This window comes from Hermetia illucens, chromosome 6, assembly GCF_905115235.1.
Source record: "Hermetia illucens chromosome 6, iHerIll2.2.curated.20191125, whole genome shotgun sequence".
In the NCBI taxonomy this organism is placed as follows: Eukaryota; Metazoa; Arthropoda; class Insecta; order Diptera; family Stratiomyidae; genus Hermetia; species Hermetia illucens.
The window spans coordinates 100,662,467-100,685,731 of record NC_051854.1 but is presented as its reverse complement, the minus strand read 5'-3'; the positions used below and the strand labels follow the sequence as shown (position 1 = coordinate 100,685,731).

Here is a 23,265-nt window from a genome sequence, read left to right as displayed (position 1 = left end):
TGGAGCTGCCGTCGAATTATGATTCCGCGATATAATTGGTTGCACATCCTTGGGATGGGATTGAAAGTTTTTCACTGGTTTAGGACAGTTGGGTATTTGACGGTACAGACTTGATATTTGACAGTGTATAATTCGATACCCGGTTTAAGGTCCACTTATGGTGGTGTGGTGAACCCTGAACAAAATGTCAACCCCGGGCGTATTTTACCAAAATAACAAGGAATATACCAATTGTAACGTCAGTGGCCCATCTCCAACCAATTGCAACTTTCCACTACACCCATTCCTACATGAAAATGTTGGAGAAATGCAAGACCTTTGCAGCTTCAACACTAAAGCGTCATCTCACAGCAATCAGAATTTCCGCTCCAATTACGACTAGGAATTCACCTGGTTGCGGTTCCTCCTCTAGATTTTCACATTTTGCATCATCATCGTCATCGCATAATTCCTTTTCCCGTTCCGTATTATGATGACCGAGAAGAATCTGCAGTTGCAGTCAGAAGTGCAATATGTCGAAATGGTAGCTGGCACAAATGAAAATCGTGGATGCATCTGCGGCTCGTATTATTTCAAAAATCTTTGATGTTTGATACCATACCGAGCACTATGGAAAGTACGTAATTGTAGTACTTACAGAGGGATAGGGGGTAGCAATGTTGTTGTAAGATAGGTGGACAATTTAGCATCGCACATTCATAAGTTAGAGAAAGTGTTTTTTATGCCAAATTTTTTATCGCAGTCCTTCGCTATGTGGCCTTCACCTCCGCATCTCCTGCATAGGTTGGAACGATCTTCCTCATTTTTACAATGTTTCACAAAGTTTTCAAATTCCAGACATTTGAAACACTTTGGAATGCTCGCATGTTCCCGGATGCGACAGATAATCCAACCTACTCTTACTTTTCCTGCTTCCCAAAGCTTCTTCACGCTTTCTGCAGGAAGGACAGGTGGCGCAGTTTGTGTGATGCAGTATGCTTTTCGCAAAGATAACGTCTATAAGGTTACTACTTCCCCGATTTCGAACTGAGAGCGAATCGCCGCGACTATGTCCTCCTTGGTAGTAATTTCATCGATGTCTTTACATTCCATGGTAATATGATGGTTTAGGGCTTTAACCTCTGTTTGTACACTCGAGGCTTCTCCTCCAACTCAGCTGATTTTTTTCCTGTTTCGTTAAGTTTAAGCAATAGATCCCCGTTTTGAGTCTTTCCGATTTCGAATACGATTTTGCCCATTTTTAAGGTTTTGTGTAAACACAAAACCTTATTAAAATCGGTTTACTGTCTGTCTGTCTGTCTGTCTGTCCGTCTGTCTTCTTTTTTTTTCCCCGATGGAAGGTGGAAAGTTTCAAAAGCTACCGCAGGCGCCTGCCACACGGTTATGTGGGACTCTTACCCACTAAAACCACCTCCTTCTCCTTCCACTCTCCCCGCGGGACTCTCATTTGGTATTACGTCGCGGGGCTGGATCAGAATTTATTCTGCGCTCATGTCAACATTCGTGTTCTTCTCGCGTTCATTCTTTCGGATGACTTCCTCTTGCCTAAGCTTCTTTCCGATGGCTGTAATCACTTTTTCAACTTCGGTCCATATCCCCTTGGCTTTCACCATAAGCTCCATGATATTTTCGGGTGTAAAGTGCTCCCCGGTTGTAGCTTCTAATGTAGACCTTTGGGTTTCGAATCTGGGGCAGTGAAAAAAGACGTGTTCTGCGTCCTTTGGAATGTTTGCACACTGTGGGCAATATGGCGAATCATTACGCCCAAATCGATATAGATATGCTCGATAGCCTCCGTGTCCGCTCAAGAATTGAGTTAGGTCGAAACCTACTTCGCCGTGAGGTCGTTCGATCCATTTCCAGATATCCCATATGATTTTGTGAGTCCAACGGCCTTTTTCTGACTCGTCCCACTTCTCTTGCCATTCCGCGACAGTTTCACCTCGTGCGAACTGTCGCCGACGGGCAGGAGATTCTCCAGTGAGGTACGTTCGATCGTAAAGTCGTTGTGTTTCTTTCGCCAGAATCTCAATCGGGATCATTCCTGCTATCCCGCAAGCTGCTTCATTAGAAATTGTTCTGTAAGCGCAACATGTTCGGAGTACACTTATGCGATACGCAGCTCCAATCTTTTTCTTATTTATTGTATTTTCCAGTGCATCTGCCAATACTGGGGCTGCATACAGTAGGATCGAACTGACCACCCTTGAAATAAGGAGTCGACGGCTCGGCCTTGGGCCACCTATATTTGGTAGCATTCTCGCAACCAGCGCTCCGATGTTATATGCCTTGGTTGCTGCACCCTCCACATGCAATCTGAAATTCAACCTCTGGTCAATCATTACACCTAAGTACTTAAGTGCAGGCTTGGAATAAGTTGTTTGCGTTCCAACTTTGATCTTCATGGAAGTGCACTTTCTCCGCTTGGTAATAAGTACTACTTCCGTCTTATGCTCTGCGAGCTGTAGACCAGCATTCTCTAACCAGGATTTAATCTCATAGACTGCTTCATTTGCGGCTTCCTTGAGAAGGCGTGCAACAACCGTCACACCAATATCGTCCGCGAAACCAATGGAAGCCACACCAGTAGGAATGTCTAGGGTCAGTACCCCGTTATACATAATAATCCACAAGAGTGGCCCTAGGACAGACCCTTGCGGAACTCCGCATGTCGTTTGGTAGGATTTCATTCCTTCATCTGATTCGCAGCACAGAGTCCTATCGATTAGGAAGTCGGCAACAATACGCACCAGGTACTTCGCCACGCCTAAGTTAATTAGGGACTCAAGTATCTTGCTCCATCTAGCGGAATTGAAGGCATTCTTCACATCAAGTGTAATCACTGCACAACATTTGCCCTCGTCAAGTGCGGTCTTAGCTGTGTTAGCTACTAGGACAAGTGCATCGGTTGTAGACCTCCCCTTTCGAAAACCGAACTGATTTTCGGAGAGACCGCCATCCTTTTCGGCAATTCGAATTAATCTGTTATAGATTACTCGTTCGAATAGTTTGCCAGTATTATTAACAAGGCATATCGGCCTGTAGGACGAAGCTTCACCCAAAGGTTTGTTTGGCTTGGGGACTAGAATTAATTTCTGCTTCTTCCATTGTGTAGGAAATACTCCTTCTTTAAGGCATGTGGTGAACGCCTCGGCAAACATATTTGGAGCTATTTTTACTGCTGCCTTCAGAGCTTTATTGGGGATGCTATCCAAGCCAGGTGCTTTGTTTCCAACAATTTTATCCGCAGCTTCGAGGACCTCCTTTTCGCTTACCATTGGAACTTCGGCGGTGTCTATCTCGACAGTGGGAAGGTCAGCGGTACTCACATTCTGCGGGAAAAGATCCGTTACTATTTCATCAAGCAGAGTAGGGGAAGAGATCGGTGGGGAGCGTTTGCCTTTAACTTTCGATATTACGGTTTTGTAGGCGCCACCCCAGGGGTTCGTGTCAGCTTCATTACACAATCGCTTAAAGTGTTCGCTTTTACTTTTCATGATGGCCACATGTAGTTTCTTCCGAGCACTTTTATATTCTTCATGTAATTGCTCGTATCCAGATCGGTTTCTATTTCGCTGACTGCGCCTTCTGGCCTTGAGGCAGGCTTTGCGGCATTCTCCGATTTCAGAATTCCACCAAAAGTTCGGAGCTCGCTTCTGTGATACAACATACCTTGGCATGGATGCGTCACATGCTCGTCGCAACTTCTAGCCAATCTGCAGAGCTTTATTTTCTGCACTTCCTTCAAGCGCTGTATTTTGCTGCAGAACCTCTCCGAAAATCTCCTCGTCAAACCTATTAGCTGCCCACCTTTCAGCTCTTGTCCGAGACCGTTTCAATCGTTGTCCATGTCCGTCTGTCTGTCTGTCTGTCTATCTGTCTGTCTGTCACACGCATTTTTCTCGGGGATGGTTATAGCGATTGACACTAAATTTGGTAGAAAGGTGGGAACTGTGAACGCTCACATATACAGTGAATTACATCCTTTTACCTCGAATTTAAGGGGGGTCCCCATACATGCAAAAAGAGGGTGAAAAATTTTTTTCATCAAATATAGTCATGTGGGGTATCAAATTAAAGGTCTCGATTAGTACTTTTCAAAGCCGATCTTAGTTTTAACATTCGTTGGAAGGGTGGGGAGCGTGGGGGGTTGAAAGTGATAACTTCTTTAAGGGGACCATTCTCAGAAACTACCAAACTGAAAAATCTGAAAAAAAATCAGGAGGCTGCCACTATATGGTGCCTGGGCTCTGAAATACCTTCCATATCTATATCTCTTCAAATAAAGTTAATAATAGTATATTACTACAATTTTTTGTAATTGGTTAGAAACCCCCCTTAAGTTCATCCTAGTACCATGAAATTTTGCAGTGATATAGGTTACAATATAGAGCATGATCTTACCAGGTTTGGTAGAAATTGCACTATTACTAATAAAGTTATAATACCTCAAATTTGTTGCTTCTTTGAAAATTGAAGACTATGAATGTCAATATCACCCGAAAGTGGATATCTCACATAATATATGGATATATTACGTGCTACGTACTAAGAAATACACATAACCTTTCGTACCTGAAGCGTCCAGCTTCCGGTTTCCCGACTTGTTCAATTTGGGGGCGGTTTAAACGCTGCGCAGTATATTCGCATATGACATTTCCCTCGTTTTCTTAATAACAATAGCGTCAGGCCTTAGTTTATTGAGTTCTCTCTTCTTCGCCATCGGTTTTTTAGTAACTTTTCTTCAAACTACTTCTCTATCGTCAACCCGTCTCAGGTTTGTAACATTTGCATTCTCCATTCGTGGCCTTTGTGTCATTTCTTGCTTGCGTGTTGAGTTTGAAGAGTGTCCACTCGGGGTATTTTTCCTTTTTACCATGGAAGCGTTTAATCCGGGAGTTGCTTGCGAAGAGTTATTCTTCCGAATCGGTTCTTTAGCCTGTTTGTCATGCGATTCAATCTCCGTCAATTTATAGAGAGTTCTAATACCCTCAATTGCATCCCTCATTGGTTAATGATTGAAACGCCTTTTTCCGTCCTCCAACATCTCGACCAATTTCCTAATTTGTTCACCAAGCTTATGGAAATTGCTTCCTTCCGTGACTAAGTCCACTTCCGTATTCACGTTTAGTGGCGTTTGGGGTTCACATTTGCTGACGCTCCGTTGTGAGCTTGCGTTTGGTGATCTGGTGGATTTTGAAACTCCTTTCGAAAGGATTTTTCTCGTTCGTCAACTTGTTATTTGTATCCATGTTAATTGGGTCCCCGCTCAAAGCCGTTATCATTGTTCGGGTGTGTTGCCACTAAGTGATCCTATTGTTATCTATGCAAGTAGGACGACCATGCAAGGGTTGGTGCAAGCCCTTGTGGGGTCTTACGCTCAGAACCGTGCTAATCAGTATAGTCCATCTGAACCTACAGCACCAACCTAATGATGACGAAACATTAGGCGTTCACAACATTAGCTTGAATGCCATTTCGGTAAGATTTCACCTTACATACTCAGGTAACAGATTGTTGCAAATGTCAGCCCAAAGACAAGAATCCAAACCGTATTCCAATGACGTGTATGTTGCGCTCCTCGGGTTTATTTTCAGGATGGCCTTCCTATACCTACAGCCACGTATGCCTTAAGACCTTGTCTTCTGGCACAAGGAACCCACCGGCACCTTCTCTTGTGAGCTGCAGATGCATTGCCCGACGGTTACCACGTGGAGGTGTGAGTAGGATTTGGTAGCAGAACTGTAGGAGGTAAATTAGAGTGCATTTCCCGGTTTTTGATCGTAGTATGGCGTGCTGTGTGCCCTACCACGCTGAGGCATATATTACCCTTTCAACACGCATGGTAGGCAAAGTTATAGGTTTTTGAGTTCACTGTTGTTGAACATTCTTGCTATTACTTATAATAATAAAAACAATTACTTTATACGCAGTGAAATTAAGAAACTTGAATCTGAAAAACATACATTATACACTGAGTTGGAAAGAAAAGATTTAATGCTATCGAACTACTCATCAAAAATTAAGGAACTAGAAAAAGAGTCAAAAATACCAAAGGATCGAAAGAAAAACAAAACAAACAAACAAACAAACAAAACAATTCAGAATCTCAGATTCAATATCATATTCAGGCAGTAAAAAACTGGAAGGGGGAGCCAGATGGACTCGCTCCTCAATGCGAGGAATTACACTGTGGGTCCAGCGATCCCTCTGTGAGTCATCTCACCGTTGTTGCAACTTTTCCTTGTCTTGCCGTCTTTCGGTATTCTGTATCCTTTTCAGGTGAATTCATTCTCCTTGTTTTAGCGTCAATCATCACCCCCAGGTATTTCATAACCTTCTTTGAAGTGGTGATGGGGCCACCAACACGAATATTAACAGTATTCCTTTTCCTACGGTTGGTAATCAAGACTGTAAGGTCAAGCTGAAACATCTCCAGACACGCTTTTACGGCACTAATGGTATCGTTAGCGTTCACTTTCATGTTTTTAAGTTGTTTCACGACGATAACCACGGCTAGATCATCTGCGGAACCGGTTATCGTGGCCTCGTTTGGCACGGGAATAACAAGCACCCCATTGTACACCACGTTCCACAGGATAGGACCCAACACTGATCCCTGTGGTACCCTTGCGGTAACGGTGTACTGCTTGGAGCCTTCATCCGTATCGTACCAAAGTGTACTTTCCGAGAGGTAACCCCGAGCTGGCACCAAAATTCAAAATTGAACGCATTTTTAATGTCCAACGTCACCACGGCGTATAGTAGATGATATCGCGTCTCGAGCCAGCTTCAAAACAACATCTACGGAGTCGATTGTTGAGTGGGCTTGTTGAAATCCAAATTGTCGCTGCGATAGTCCATCCTTATGCACAATGATAGGGAGAAGTCTGTTATAGATGGCTCTTTCGAGTACCTTTCCTACTGTGTCGATAAAGCAAACCGGGCGGTATGATGATGGATGTTCGGGTTGCTTATACAGCTTCGGGAGCAAAACTAGTTTTTGCCTCTTCCACTGATCAGGGAAAACTCTTTCTACCACGCATATTTAAAATATTCTGATAAACCAGTCGGGTCTGGTCTTAGCTGCGAGTTTAACAGCTCTAATGGGAACAGTATCCAGACCGGACGCTTTGTTATCACCAATTCCCCGGCAAATTTGAGCAAGATCCTCCTCAGTTACCGTAGACGTCCAATGCTTGCTTATCTTTTTTGGGCTTCGCTTTATCTGGGGGGGGGGGGGGGGGGGGTAAGAGCGCCATCACGATATCGAGCAGAAGATGCGGGCAGGTCAGTTGTGGTGTTCGCCCTCTCATCTTTTATTTATTTATTTATTTATTTAATGAGGGCAATACACAGAAAGTAAATTTCTTATTACATATTGTCCTCAGAGGGAGGAGCAAGTAAATGACATATTTTGCGCTTAAAGTTAGAGAGGGACATAGAGTCAAATGAACCAAGCCGTAGGGCATTGTACGACCGGCAAAACCTCGGGATTGGAGAGTGAAAGTAAATCTCGAGCTCGGCGAAGGGCACATCAAAAATGTCCGCATTACGTGTGTCATGAGACGAGGCGATACGGAGAGTAATATCCGAGTTGGCGGAGCAGTCCATCAGACCATTGCAGAGTTTGAAGAGAGTACACATATCAAGGAAAATACGGCGTTGCTGTAGGGAGGGGAGATTGAGGGTGCGGAGTCGTGACGGATAATCAACCCGTGGAAGGTTCTTTTTGTAAAAGAGGGTTCGGGTGAATTTGCGTTGTACAGCTTCAAGAGCGCGGCCGTCACGGATGCGGTAGGGGGACCAGACTACAGAGCAGTATTCAAGGATGTTTTTGACAAGGGAATTGAAGAGTGTTAAGGAGGGCTGGATTGAGGTAAAGTCGGACGAGGAACGTAGGATAAAACCAGACATTTTGGAAGCTCTATTGATGATGTCAACGAAGTGGGAAATGAAACGAAGTTTATCGTCGAATATTACACCCAGGTCTTTGAAGGAGGTCAGTAGTGAAAGGGGTTGACCACTGAGAGAATAGGAAAAGGATGATGGGGAGGGTTTCAGGGAATAGCGCATCCAGTGGCATTTGTTGACATTCAGTGTTAGCTTGTTGAACGAACACCAACGGGCTAAATTATCAAGGTTGGATTGTAAGAGAGCACAGTCCAATGGAGAGGAAACAGAGGCAAACAATTTAAGGTCGTCTGCGTAAAGCAAATACGGACAGGTGAGGATGGAGGCGAGGTCATTGATAAAAAACAGGAAGAGTAGCGGGCCAAGTATAGAGCCTTGGGGAACACCAGAGGAAGGAGAGAAGGAACGAGATGAGTGACCATGAAAAGAAACTTTGCATGAACGGTATGAGAGATAGGAGGAAAGCCAGAAGATGACTGAGGGAGGGAACTCTAGCGAAGAAAGTTTAGAGAGGAGAATGTTATGGTCAACGGTGTCAAAGGCTTTGGAGAAATCAGTATAAACAGCATGTACCTCCTGTCGTGAATTCAAACGTTTAGCAACAAAGTTGGTAAAGACCAGAAGATTTGAAGCCGTTGATCTATGTTTCACGAAACCATGCTGCTCTTTGACAATGAGGTGACCGAAGTGCGCGGTCAACCAGTCGTTGACGTATCTTTCTAGGATTTTGGAGCAAGAGGAGAGAAGGGAAATGGGGCGGTAGTTCACAGCAAGGGAAGGGTCACCGCTCTTGAGGATAGGAATGATGAGGGCCTCTTTCCAGAGACGGGGAAAGTAGCATTCGTCTAGACTTTTGTTGTAGATTATACACAGGGGGAGGGAAATGTGTTTTCTACAGTTAAGGAGGAAAAGATTAGGAAGCCCATCGGGGCCAGGTCCAACATTGGGGTCAAGGTTACCAATGAGGAACTCAACCAAGGAAGGCGTAAGGAGAGGAATGGTTAGTGATCTTCTTCATAACCACCTTGTACGCTGTTCCCCAGGGGTTTTGGTTTGCCTTTGCACAAAGTTCCTCGAAGAATTCTCTCTTGCTCGCCCGTAAAGCCTGCTTAAGCCTACCTCAAAGGTTCACATATACTTCCTGTTTCTCGTTGAACTCTGGTCTTCCTCTAGATCGGTGGGAGATTCTTCTAGCTCGAAAACATGCACCATGCAATTCCACGATCTCTTCATTCTACTAATATTTTGACCGTCTTCTTGCGAGGACTCGCCACCTCGGTATATTAGCGTCTCATGCTCTCATTATCTGTCCCATACTTTGCTCTAACTTTTCTGGGCTGCACCACTGGGATTGTGCCTCCCAATGGCGTTTCTATGAATGCCTCCTCTTCAAACCTTTTCACCGGCCGCAAAGGCACATTGCCGCATGACCCATATTCGATCTGAAGGAAAATTGTCTGGTGGTCGCAATGACTATAATGCTAACTGACAAACTATGCAATTCTCCTGGTCAATGTGGTACTCATATATGTCAGGTCGACTATTGACCCCGTCCTGTCCCACGAAAGGTAGATACATTTGCCGTATTTGCAAGCACTGAGTTAAAATGACCGTGAATCAAGCCGAATTTGTCACGAACTGGGGAACAACGGACGTAATACACGCTGCGCGGTTACTCATGGAGAGGAGCATCGCTCTCTTTACATTGTATTTCTGTATTTGGAGAAAGCGTTTGATCGTGTGCTACACGAACTCATCTGGTATGCTCTACGACAATACTTAGTGCCAGAAGAATTCGTGCGCTGGGTTTAATTGCGCTACCACGATCCGAAAAGTAAAGTTCGAAGTGTGGCAGGTGTATCAAAACCGCTTTGTGTCTCAGTTGGTGTTCATCAAGGAAGCGCCCTCTCACCACTTCTCTTTGTTCTTGATTGGAGACTGTCACATGGGACATTCGGTCGTCTCATGCAACACGGTCTAAGATTGAATCTGAATAAAATTGAATTTTTGACGATCGGTCCCCATGGAGGAGAGAGAAGAGAGGAGAGAGGAGAGAGGAGAGGGGAGAGAGGAGAGAGGAGAGAGGAGAGAGGAGGGAGGAGAGAGGAGAGGCACAATCACTCCCAGCGGCAGTGACCTGCTCAGAACCGAGGGATTTCAATACCTCGGATCAATGCTATCAGCCAATAAAGAACTGTGTTGTGAAATTGCTTCACGTATTAACGCAACCTGGATCTTTTTTTTAGGCCAAACCAATCAAAGAACAGGTATAAGAAACCGATTTTTAATCAGGCGCCTCCCAAGCTTTTCAGGCTCGATGCAGTGTTGACTTATGACCTTCCATATATAATCGTGCGCTGCATTGAGGTCTCCATATTCTCAGCATGCATCAACCGCTTCAAATGAGCTTTTGAAACTATCAATTATGATAAAGGTATCCGTTCCCTAAATGAAAAACAGGAATTCTGGGAATTCGTAGCTATTCAGTGATTTATGTTTGCATAAACATTCATCTGGAGCCTCACGTATGGGAACTTTAGGTGCATTTTCTTGTAAATCGGGTTTCGCCGAGGTACCTGTTTCCTCTGGCCAGATACAAACTACTATTGTTAGTATCAATAATTTCCAGATTTTATTAACGTACGAAATGATTAGAATTTTAAGATTAATTCGTTTTCAAAGATATTTCCCTCTTAATATTTACGCATCGTAATAATGATTGATATGACATGATCAACTGATAAATGGGAGAAGATAACAACAATTTGAGCAGAAAGTGTTGATGGGTAGATGCTGGGCCGAGTAAGAGTATGTTCATACGTCGTCGGCCTGGTTGCTGTTGTCATCCATGAATTATTCCACCGAGGACCGGATAATCAATAAATTCATGGTGATACGACTTTATTGAATTCATGTAGTTTTGAGAGAAAATTGATAAATTTTCAATCATGTTATCATGTAATTTTGTAAAGTGTTAATTTACATATAAATTTTTTGAAAAGTAGGCGGTAGTCACCTTGAATTTCGCATGCAATTTAGATTGTATCTCTTGTGCATCCTGATTTTAGCTACTGGGGTTTTACAGAGCATTTACCGGCAGACGGGTATCAGCATCGGTATTGCTGATATTCCTCTTGGTTTTCTGGCCGACTTTCGGGGTCAAATCGGATTCGAATATTCAGATTGAAGTAAGTTGTTGGTAATAGGCGTGCTACCTTCCGAATTCCATCGATCATACTGCTTTTTTCTTCTTTAGTCATTGTCCTGTTCAGAAACGGGGTCTGCTCGCCTCGACCGGTCGCGTCATTTTGCTTGAATAAAAGCCTGATCTAGATGGAGCCGCGAGGCTTTCAAGTCGCCGCCCATCGTATCAAGCTATCATTGTTTCGACCGGCCTTTTGGTCTTTTCCCATCGACTTCGATACATACTGACTAAAGGCTGTTTTCAAGGTTGACTCCGCGGTGTAGCCCTTTATGATAGTGGGTTGTCATTATCCTGACGATAATCGGCATAACGACGAAATCTATGAGCGATACCATGACCGTCTAGTTGTGGATAAAATCTGGCTCAACAGGTTGCGTTTTGTTTTTTTTTTTTTTTTGGGGTAGGGTAGGTGAATGCATTTACGCACACATTTTTGGACTCCCGATTCGGTACGTCGTCGGACTACCAACTAAATACCTCCCCATCGTCCGAGAGCTAGGCTGGAACCGTTCGTCACATTACTTCGGGCCATCCCGAACTCTCCCGCCTTGCGGAGCCTTCAAATCAGGGAATTCCTTTCACCAACGGGAGGGGAGAGGAGGAAGGCAACTGTCAGTTCAAGGAGTCTCCTGCCATCCGGCTCCTCCACCGGTCGAATTCTATCTTCTTTGCAACGAGAAGGGCCGAACGTAATGGGCTACACGGTTCCACCTGTCAGCAGTCCTCAGCATCTCTTCCACAATGTTGTCTGGAGAGAGATCCCCTGTGTTTAAATAGAGCTGCTGACGAACCCCATCCCACCTTCCACAAGAAAAAAAAGTGTGGTGAGTATCGTTCACAACTCCATTGCAAAACACACAATCCGGAGAACGCGCCTTTCCAATCTTGTGCAGGTAAGACTGAAAACCTCCATACCCACTTAAAAATTGGGTAAGTAAATAGTCAGTCTCACCATGCTTCCGATTCAGCCACGCACCTAAGTTGCTGATGAGCCGCGCAGTCCATCTGCCTCTAGTTTCATTTTGCCAAGGGAGCTGCCACTCATCTAGAGTGTGTTGCCGTTCTTCGCGAGCAACCACCTCCCTTGGCTCATCTCCCTTGCGCTTGTATATGGCCTGACGCTCCCTAGCAAGAAGGGCAACGGGGATAACTCCCGCGATCACCATCACGGCCGGTTCAGAGACTGTGCGGTACGCAGACGCCACCCGTAAAGCTCCCCGTCTCTGTACTTGCGCGAGGCGTCTACGATATACCTCCTTGTGAAGAGCGCCAGCCCATACCTCTGCGCCGTAGAGCAGGGCAGACTGCGTTGAGCTCATCAGGAGACGTCGCCTACTAGACGTAGGACCCCCAATGTTTGCCATTAGCCTACTTAACGCCAAAACTCCAGCCGCAGCCTTGTTCGCTGCTGCTTTGATTTGCTCAGAAAAGCTCATCTTTGAGTCAAGAGTCAACCCGAGGTACTTTACCGCTGATTTTGACTCGGTTATCGACTCGCCGAACGATATGGGACGCAGGGTCGGAATTCTCTTTTTAGTCAGGATGACTACTTCGGTTTTTTCCAGTGCAAGGTTGAAACCATGACCATCAATATGCCGAGTCTGCTTCAACAGGTTCCTATGGATGAAGATAACTCAGCCTGGAAAGTCGATAAGTGCAATATTTATGGTAGAAAAATTAGACGAGGCAGTCCCTGCCTGAGATGGAGCGACGGCGTAGGTCAGGACGCCAGATAGCTTTTAAAAATATTGAATTGTTGCAGTTCCGCCCAAAACCGGGATGTCTAGAGCTCCTCACTAAGGCAGGCTTAGCTCGGATACCGGTTGTTGCGCCGCGACTAACCCCATTTTAAAAAGTAAACACAGTGAACTTGGTTAATAGTATACCTTAATTTGCTATAAACCCTATCTTACTTGAACCAGAAATCACAAATGGAAGCGGTAAAATCTATGATGAGCTTCTTAGAAATAGTTGTGCGCGTGCTCTACAAAAGCCATCCGTCACTTCTCCTTTCTATCGTGGAAAACTTCCGCACATCACTGGGTGGGGCTAGAGTTCACATTTCTAATGTTGTTATTCTTAAATACGCTTCCCAGGCTTCAACTATTTTTTTTCAGATTAAGCCTCGTACACCTACTTACAAACTTAGTTCCATGCTATCTTCTTTAGAGATATGTTTTCTGTTAACTTCTTGGTGAAGTGTAGACCGTACAGAAAGCAGCTTTTTGTATTATTATTTTCGAGTTGTCACAACCTCGGTAGATGACGGATTTTACCTAATTCTAGCACTAAGTTTCAAGCATTTAGGGTTGGGCGATCCTACTTACAGCATATGCGGAGCCACAGTTGATGGTCACCGGTGGTAGGCTATCAGAAGTATTCGTCGGAAACTCCCCGCAACACCGAGCACGTGTGCAGAATGGTATGCCTCTGTGTGGTTTGAACCAGATTATGTAAGACTCTCAGTATTTTTCTTTGATTTTCCGGGTTAGTGGCTCAGAGTTTACCTTTCCCCGCGTATTCCGTTCAATGTTGCTATTATCAGGGATAGCCACATCAGTGATATATGCGAAGAATTCAAAAGGAAATGGGGCTTTCAAATAGGAAAATGGGTAGTGGAAAACAGCAGGAAAATCATTGCCAGACTCAAAGAGTTTGGGGGGGGGTACAAAGTGATTAAATACAAATATCCTAAAAAATCGCTCTTCCTAGGCGCACCGATGAAGGAAGCCCAATACCTGTTCAAAGAAAGAAACACGACACACAAATCCAGGGTTGCAATGAGCAATCTCTCTCACTGTTGCTAAGCAAGATGTTTAGGAGAATCTGGCAAATAAGCTCGAGGATCCTGGAGCACTCCCGAATAAGTGCTAGCAATCATTAAAAGGGAAGAAACAGGAACGATCCTCGTGGAACTCAACTGGGCGCACATAAACATCAAATTCACAATGAAGATTGGAATGGAAGGGGAACTACCGTTCATGGACTAAAAAATAATTCAGGAAGGAGGGGACTTTGATATCAAAATTTATTGGAAATCGATCCAAACTCAACGAACCGTCACATAAACCTCAAACCATGATTTCCACCACAAGATGGAGGCATACAACTTTATGATTCACAGGATGTGCACAACATCGCTCAAGGAAGAGAGAATAAAAAAGGAAACAAACCACATCCTGGGCACAGCCAAGAAAAATGGATACAACAGGAACTTCACCGAGAATCGGGTAAAAAACTATGCCTGGCTTCCAGACAACAACTTTCGACACTCATCCAGGAGCCAAACACAGAAGCAACGCAATGGGTAACATTAGCCTAATCGGGTCTGACACAGAACATTAAAAGGCAACTACACAACTATGATATATTTACTGAGGATCTGGATATAATTAGTCAAGGATAAAAAAGAGTGCACTGAAAAAAAAAACAGTTTTCAATAGACTGCGACATGATTTATGTAGGGCAGACACAATGGCTAGTCTACACCAGGGTGTCAGAATACTTAAAAGAAGCCAAATCCGCAAGAAAATAGGGGTAACCCACACATGAAGTCCGCTGTTGCCAGACATATAACAGAGCGCAAACACCATTTGTCATTTGGATAACGCCAATATTTTGAAGGAAGTTAATGACGCTAGGAAAGTAGACTCCTAAAAGAGCCTCCATATTTTGAAAATTTCCCTCTCAAAGGGATTAAACACGGACATGGGCAAAAACTTGTGTACTCTAGTGGAACTTTTAGGAAAAACTAAAACTGAGCATTATTAAGATGTCATATCATTTGGTTCTGGGTGTTGGCCGACTATAAAATACAATAAACGGCGTCTTCCAGTAGTGGAGATGAAGATGTTGCGTTGGATTGGTGGCGTGATACGTCCGTAGTGAGGATATCCGCGATCTACATGGAGTTGAGTCGCTAACGAGAATTCACTCGCCAATATCATAATGGAAAATAGGAAAAGATAAAACAATGAAAAAAGGGACAGTTTGTCCCTGAAATACGTATTTGTATGTATTTGAAATTACTGAGGAAACATCTTCAAAGTCAAGTCTGGTAAATATGGAGGTGAAGCATCCTCACATAGACCCGTGTCTTCTGGACACACTGGAAAATATTAGAGTGGGTAATCTATAATAGATTACCTCCTGTTATTGAGAACCAAGGAGGTCTTTCAGATTAACCATTAATGCCATCAAATTGGTTACTGGCTTGGCCGAAGATGCAATTCACCGAAAGAGTAGTATCAGCAAATATTGCGTGGTAGTAACCCAGAATGGGAAAAATGCATTCTATTCGGCTAATTGGAATTTAATACGGAAATTCCTAGTGCTATCATAAATAGTTATTTAGCTGAAAGGGGGCTCTGGTATGACACCGATTTACCGCAGGTGTTCCACAGGGCCCCGTATTGGGCTCACTTCTGTCCAACTTCATGTAAAACGATGTATTTAGTCTTCCTCTTTCGGAGGTGGATTACGCTGATGGCATAGCGCTGATTGTTGTCGCTAAAAATTTTGAAATGCTGAGTTATACTCAGGCGAAACAATTAGTGCTGTTAAAGTGAGGCTGGATAGCTCTGACACCTGCGGAGGAGAAAAGGGAATAGGTCCTCATCACTAAACGGAGGAAGAGAAATTACGCCTATATTAGAATCTTGAATTATATCACCACCAGTCCGGGTGGTGAGGTCAATCATGCTCAATGCAACTCCAGTTTGGAGGGAAGTGTGCAGTCTACAGGAAGACAGCCCTCAGGGTATGCTCTGCCTTCGGGACTGTCTCAGATCATGTAGCGTTCTTCACCTCGAGAATGATGAATGATTGACATCTTGGCAGATGAGATGGCGAACATATACTGCGCGAAGCAGACGGAGAACGCTGAGTAGGAGAAATGCGTAAATAGATGACAAGAGCGGTGGGACGACTCGGGAAAGCGTCGGTGGATTCTCAGGCTCATCCTTGTCGTCAAGAAGTTGTTGGAGAGACGATACGATGGGACTAATTATAACCTCATGCAGTTTATCACTAGGTACGGAGGATTTTGTCAGTATCTGCACAGGTTAAAATTGGACACATCACCTGGCTGTTCGAATTGCGATGGAGTCCGAGAGAACCCAGAGTATGATTCTTCCACTGTCCAAAATTTGTAGAAGAAAGGAGTAATTTAGAGGAGACTCTAGGGGAGTTGCTGTTACCAGAAAATCTCATGCCGAGAATAGTAGCACGTCAAGAGGATTAGGATGATTTCAACTCTACGATCACATCTATCCAGAACCAACTGCGAAAGGAGGAGGAGAGGAAAAAAACGTGGTTACGTATGCCGCGTAGAGAAAAAAGGGGACGAAGCTAGATTTAGCTGACTCCGCTCGGGGGTGTAATACGTTATGTTGGTTCCGCGAGGAAGAAGGGAAGCCGGGGGTGGTTTTAGTGGGAGAAATCCTACACACTGGTGTGTCCTGGTTAGATTGATTAGCTGGATTTGGCGGTACTCTTGTTGAGTTTGAATTAAATTGTAGAGAGAAAACTGCCTTCTGTAAAATAGTTAAGGGAACCTTTGGTATGAAGTATACGCTATTGGTTAGATATTCGCCTATAATATTCTGCGTATACAATTTTCAATTTATAGCTTGTAATGAACTTGATCGTGCAATCGAACAGTGGGACTAGAGAAGTATAATACGAGGGTGGTCTGGAAAGTTTCCGACCAAACAATGATACAAGACACTTTTTCTTTAAATTTATTTTAATTGTGGAATTGTGGATATGTGGATTTTTTTAACCCGTTCAAATAAAACTCGTCGTGTTTCTCTGCAAAATAATTGTTTACGAAGGTAATGACCTCCTCATTTGACGAAGATTATTGCCCATCGAGCGCAATTTTCAGATTAGGGAACAAAGAGAAGTCGCTTGGGGCTAGATCTGATGAATAAGAGGAGTGATCAAACAGTTCAAACCGTAATTCGTGGGGGTGTGAGCCGGCACATTGTATTGGTGAAACAGATTTTTTTTTCTTCAAATGTGGCAGTTTTTCGGCCATTTCTACCTATAGCTTGTCGAGTAATGATGCGTAGTATGCTAATGGAATGGTGTTTCCTTTTTGAAGGTAATCGATTAAGATAACTCCATGACTATCTCAAAAAATAGTAGCCATCACTTTTCCAGGTGAACAAACAGTTTTTGCTTTTTTCGCAGCCGATTCGCCCTTCGCAGTCCACTGTTGGTGGTGTATCCAAGTTTTATCTACAGTAATTAATGTTCGCTAAAACTCTGAATTATTGCAGGAAATGCATTGGAAATGTTCATTCGAACAATATGTTTCTGGTCTAACGTGAGCAAATGCACACCCAACGCGAGCACAGCTTTCTCATGTCTAAATCTTCATTAAATATGTGACAAATACGTTCTTTTGACATATTCATAGCCTATGCTATCTCTCTCACTTCAATTCGACGGTCATTTAGCAACATTTGGTGAACTTTTTGGACGTCCCGAAAGTCCATCGTCACCCAAGCTTGTACGGGTTCATTTGAATTCAGCTGTTCAAAATTTCATATTAAATGATGATGGGGAGTCCCCGTACACAGCGTCCAATTAATCTCTGATTTGCATAGGGGCATTGCCTTTCAAAAACAAATGTGTAACGATAGCTCAATACACGATTTTTTCACTCACATAGACCTACTCAAACGATGGTCAAACGTCAAACAACAACTGCTCATCCAAAATGACTGAAATTTTGGTGAGTATCTGTCAAAAGATGCGCAACCACATTTCCTAGCTTTTGCTGCCATCTTCATGTTGAGGTCGGAAACTTTTCAGACCACTCTCGTATATATGTTATATAACAAAACTTCCACCCATTGATTGGAGGTTTCTATTCTTCAAGCCTTTCAACGGGGAAGCATACCTCTACTGCGGCTTAAGGCTTTTAGGGACACCGTATCTATAGCAAAAAACTCTCAGTATCTACTGGTACTCTCACTGGTCCGTGCTCGCGTTGGTGCACATTCCAGCAACCAATATTTGTGAAAAGCTGTACATAGAGCTGGAGCTAATTAGTTTAACTTTAGATGTCTAATTTCTTTGCTGCTTAGCTCTGGTAGTGGTGTTGGCTTACAGATTTTTGTGACTTCAAGCGATTCACAATCTTTCTGTCCCAGGCTTTTGATTCAGTTTCAGCCTTAGTGGGTCCTCAAACTAACCTTTGAACGCATCCAGAGTTTCATCCAAGTGCTCTTTTACGCGCTGTCCTGGTGATCCCAACTGCTCTTTGGTCTTCCTCAACCCATAACAAGGAACATTTTTCTTCGAACCAAGGCAGGCATATGTTCCTGTGAATTTCAATTACCAAGCGTGGAAGATTTATTTATGGTTTTTCTAGTCCAAAATCCCAAGGCTCCAAGAAAATCTCTCCCCGAAACAAAACGAAACTTCGGGCGTACCTGCTAAGAAGAACACGTCACTGACAGAACCTAATCAGTGATATGCCAAGGAAACCAATACAATTAGGGTGTCGGCTTTTCGTCCAGACACTTATCGTAACAGATGGTCGAAACTGGAGAGTGAAATATTGGTACGTATCCCTGTGCGACCTCTCCAAATCGACATCTAAATATAAAGATTGCTCTAATCGCTATCCAACTTATAGGCGAGAATACATTACAGCTTCAACTGTGGTTCGATTTTTTTTCCTCGACAATTCCTACTTACGTTGGTCTACGTGGTATGCGCTAATTGACGTCATTCTCTGGGCTTGAATTACGGACTTAAGACAGGCCTTGGATTGTTTGAATTGGTATCACGGAATTTCAGGCCGGAAATCATTGCATTTCTATCTAAAATGCAACAAAGTAAAGTATATATATATAGTTTTTTGGCCATTGAAGGAAGCCAATCTTCCGTATCTAATGTAAGTTAACAATTTTGTTCTACTTTCCTAACAGCCATTTGGCGGGTGTTCCACCTCTTTATGTTTTCTATACAAAAGTATCTAAAACACTTTAAGATAAATCTACAATCGGCACACTCACTGTACTAAAACCAAAAAGTATCTTGCATTGAGATATCGACGCAGCCATCAGTGAACCTCGAGCTGTATTTTTAGAGACAAATTAAAAATTTTATCTCATCTCTCATTGCAAATGTTCAACTGGCTTTGAACAAATAAACATAAAATTAGTACAACTAGCGTGTATGTCCATAGAGCAGGTGCCTTACCCAATTAACAGCAAGGAGGCTGTGGTGATTTAATCTTAGCAGAATTAGATGGAATTTCTGGGCATGGTGTAATGGTTTATAACGTGCGGTGCTCGCAGTCTTTGCACTTAAATTCTGGCCAATTTTTCGACAGATCATGTGCGGGATGCAAGATACATTTATCTTTTTTTTTTTTGTTCGTGTTGTAGGCGATATTCAAACATTTATAAGTTTAATTAAACTCTGTTTTCATTCGAACTGGACGAAGACATAAAGATTATGATTACAATCTTGTGACCTGGTCTGCTAAACGGTCATATGTAAGACATCTTAATGAAGCTATAATGGTTACTCTTAGACACTTTTATGGTTATTTTTTAATGGGACAAGAGTTTTGATTTAAAGTGGTCATGTCTTACTTTCTGGGACTGAGTGGGATGGGTGGAAAAGTGTATATGGCGCTGTGGGAGCCACGAAGATTTTAAGATTTTTTCATTAATTGTTCACTCAGTTGGCGCGAGGGAGGTTCGCACACACTATGATCACTTACGGTAACTAACTTTTTGAATTCCAACCGAAAATAGTCCACTCACTTGTAAAAGTTGAACACTAGCAATTATTTTGTAAAAGATTTTTTCAGGTAATCCCATCTTTTATTCTGGGATACAAAAAAGGAGACTGATCAGTTTCATGGCATATGAACTCTGGATACACTATCCAGCAGCAAATGGTTTTCTACCCTGGACCTGCAAAGCGGACGACATTATTGTTATGAGAAAAGACTTCAATCTATCAAAATCATATTTGGGAATTTTAACAGCCAAGTAGGGAAGGAGCCCGTATTCAGGCGATACGTTGGCTCCCATAACTTACACGAAAAAACAAATGATAACGGACTGCGGATTATTCAATTAGCAAGGTCACACGAAATGGTTGTTGGAAGTACCTGGTTTGCGCGGAAAGCGGCACACAAACATACTTGGGCCTCTCCAGACGGGACCACTTTCAACCAAATTGACCACGTGTTGATCGAACGCCGCCACCTCTCAGCCTTGATGAATGTCAGAACATATAGGGGGGCCAATATAGACTCGGATCACTATCTCGTTGGCACGGTGCTCCGAGCTCGAATAACAATACCACCTAGAATCCCCTCTGACAATCAGGTGAGAGTGAGCACTGAAGCCATCCCCAACACAACCCTCCGCGACACCTATAAGAGGGAAATGGATGCCGCAATAACCGCAGTCAACAGAGGACCTGGAAATGAAGCATCAAAAAATGATCTTCACAATCACCTGAAGAACGTTATCATGGATACGGCCACAAACATACTTGGCCCCAGCCGCAAAAGGATTTGGAATAGTTGGTTCGACGATGAATGTAGGCTAGCAACGGAACGGAAGAATGCTGCATACCGAGTAATGTTGCAAAGGACGCGGGCACGCGCAGAGACTTATCACGAACTCCGTCGAGCGAAGAAGCGACTTCACAGACGGAAAAAGGAAGTCTGGGAGAGCCAACAAGTCTGTGAACTAGAAAAGTACAGGAAGCAACCGCACAAGGGGCGGAAGTTTTACCAACAAGTCAGCAGGATGAAGCCTTATACACCTCGATGCTCATCCTGCTGAGACAAAGAGGGAAATCTGGTTTCCGACAGAGTGGGCATATTAGAGCGATGGGCTGAGTACTTTGATGAGCTACTGAACAACCAGAACATCGGCGAGTTGGAGGTCCCGCCAACTGAAGACGACGGACAAATACTGCCACCACCAAGTTTAGGAGAAACAGTCCGTGCAATTTATCGACTAAAAAATCATAAGTCGCCAGGAGCCGATGGAATTATAGCCGAATTGGTTAAATATTCAGGCGACCAGTTACGCCAAGTGGTCCATCAATTTATGCTCAAGGTATGCGACAGCGTACAGGACTATGATCTTGCCAGTCCTCATGTATTCCTCGGAAACTTGGGTTCTAAGCAAGAAAAATTGCGAGCTATTGGCCGCGTTTGAGAGAAGAATCCTCCGAAGAATTTTTGGCCCCCTACATGAGGATGGACGATTCCGTAGCCAACACAATGACGAAATCTATGAGTGATACCATGACCGTCCGGTTGTGGATAAAATCCGGCTCAATAGGTTACGGTGGGCGGGTCACTTAATCCGTATGGATGAAGATGATCCCACCCGGAAAGTCTATAAGGGCAATATCTATGGTAGAAAAAGAAGACGAGGCAGACCCTGTCTAAGATGGAGCGATGGCGTAGGTCAGGACGCCAGACAGCTTTTAGGGATATCGAATTGGTGGACCTCAGCGCAAAACCGGGATGTCTGGAGTTCCTTATTAAGGCAGGCCTAGACCGGATACCGGTTGTTGCGCCGTTGATGATGATGATGATGATGAAAAGACTTCAGCGACCATCTGAAGAACTTAAGGGAAGTGTTGCAACGAATTCAAGATGTTGGGCTCACACTGAATGCAAAGAAGTGTACGCTGTTCGAGAAAGAGGTAACGTATCTGGGCAATAAAATTACGCAGAAGGAGTAAGTACCGATGAAGACAAGATTGCAGTAGTGAAAAGCTGGCCTAGACCCAATAATTTACACGAGCTGCGAAGGTTTCTGGGTTTGTGTACTTACTAACGCCGATTTGTACCCGGCTTTGCAGATGTTGTTAGCAGAAAGAAGGGTTGTAAATACTCGTGGGGTAAGGAGCAAGAGGAATCATTCTTGCAACTGAAAGAAAGACTTTGCAGTGCACCAATTTTGGCATACCCTATTCCGGGAGAGGAGTTCGTGTTGGACACTGATGCAAGCAATTACGGAATTAGGGGAGTTTTGTCACAGGTTATTGATGGACAAGAAAAAGTTATAGGGTATTTTAGCAAAGTCCTGGGAAAACCTGAAAGAAACTACTGTGTCACGCGACGGGAGTTGTTAGCAGAAGTTGAATCGGTGAAACATTTCCCCAAGTATCTCTATGGACAGCCATTTCATTTGAGGACGGACCATGCTGCTTTACGGTGGCTTCTACAGTTCAAGAATTTGGAGGAACAATTGGCTCGTTGGATTGAGAGACTCGAAACTTATGATTTTCATATCGAACATCGTAAAGGAGGGAAGCACGCGAACGCAGATGCAATGTCAAGACGACCGTGTGATGTGGATTGTAAGTTCTGTAGCCGTGCAGAAGGAAAAGACGGAATCATCGATACTCGTCTACTAAAGGTTTTACCCGATGAAGAATCGACTAAGGAACAGATATGAAAAGACCAGAAAGATGATTCTGATGTAGCCATAATAATAGAGTTTAAGGAGAAAAACCAGAAGCCTATTTGGGAAGAAATTTCAAATGAAAGTCCAACCGCAAAGGCTTATTGGGCTCAATGGCAGAGCCTCCAGTTGGAAGATGGATGTCTTTATCGTGTGTGGGAAAGCGTGGATGGAGAAACCTTACAAAAGCTGATCTTCGTTCCAAAGCCGAAAATAAATGAAATCATTAAGGAATACCACAATGGACCAAGCGGTGGACACCTGGGTGTAACCAAAACCGTTGAGAAAATCAAGCGTCGATTTTATTGGATTGGATGCCGACAATCCGTGGCCGACTGGATAGGAACATGCGTGCAATGTATATCTGCAAAAGGACCGCAAACACGAAGTCGGGGAACTCTACGGAAATCGAAGTTTTTCAAGAATGTATGTGAATCATTAGGAATCCGGAAGACCGGAACAACGACAATCCGCAATCAGACGGAATGGTGGAAAGATTTAATCGAACACTGGAAGAACATCTTAAGAAGGTCGTCATCAAGAATCAGAGAAACTGGGACGAGGCAATAATATTACTTTTGATGGCATGTCGATCGGCAATTCATGACGCAACGCCGAATACTCCAGCAAAGATGATCTTCGGGTTTGATTTGCGGCTTCCAGCGGGCCTGAAAT

At 43.7% G+C, this 23,265-nt stretch overlaps 1 protein-coding gene across 1 annotated transcript in view; it reads right to left on the bottom strand.

Annotated features, from left to right (window-relative positions):
* LOC119660232 (zinc finger protein MSN4) overlaps window positions 1-23,265 on the bottom strand; it is a 660,817-nt gene that overhangs the window by 276,128 nt on the left and 361,424 nt on the right. The gene's annotated exons all lie outside the window — the stretch shown is intronic.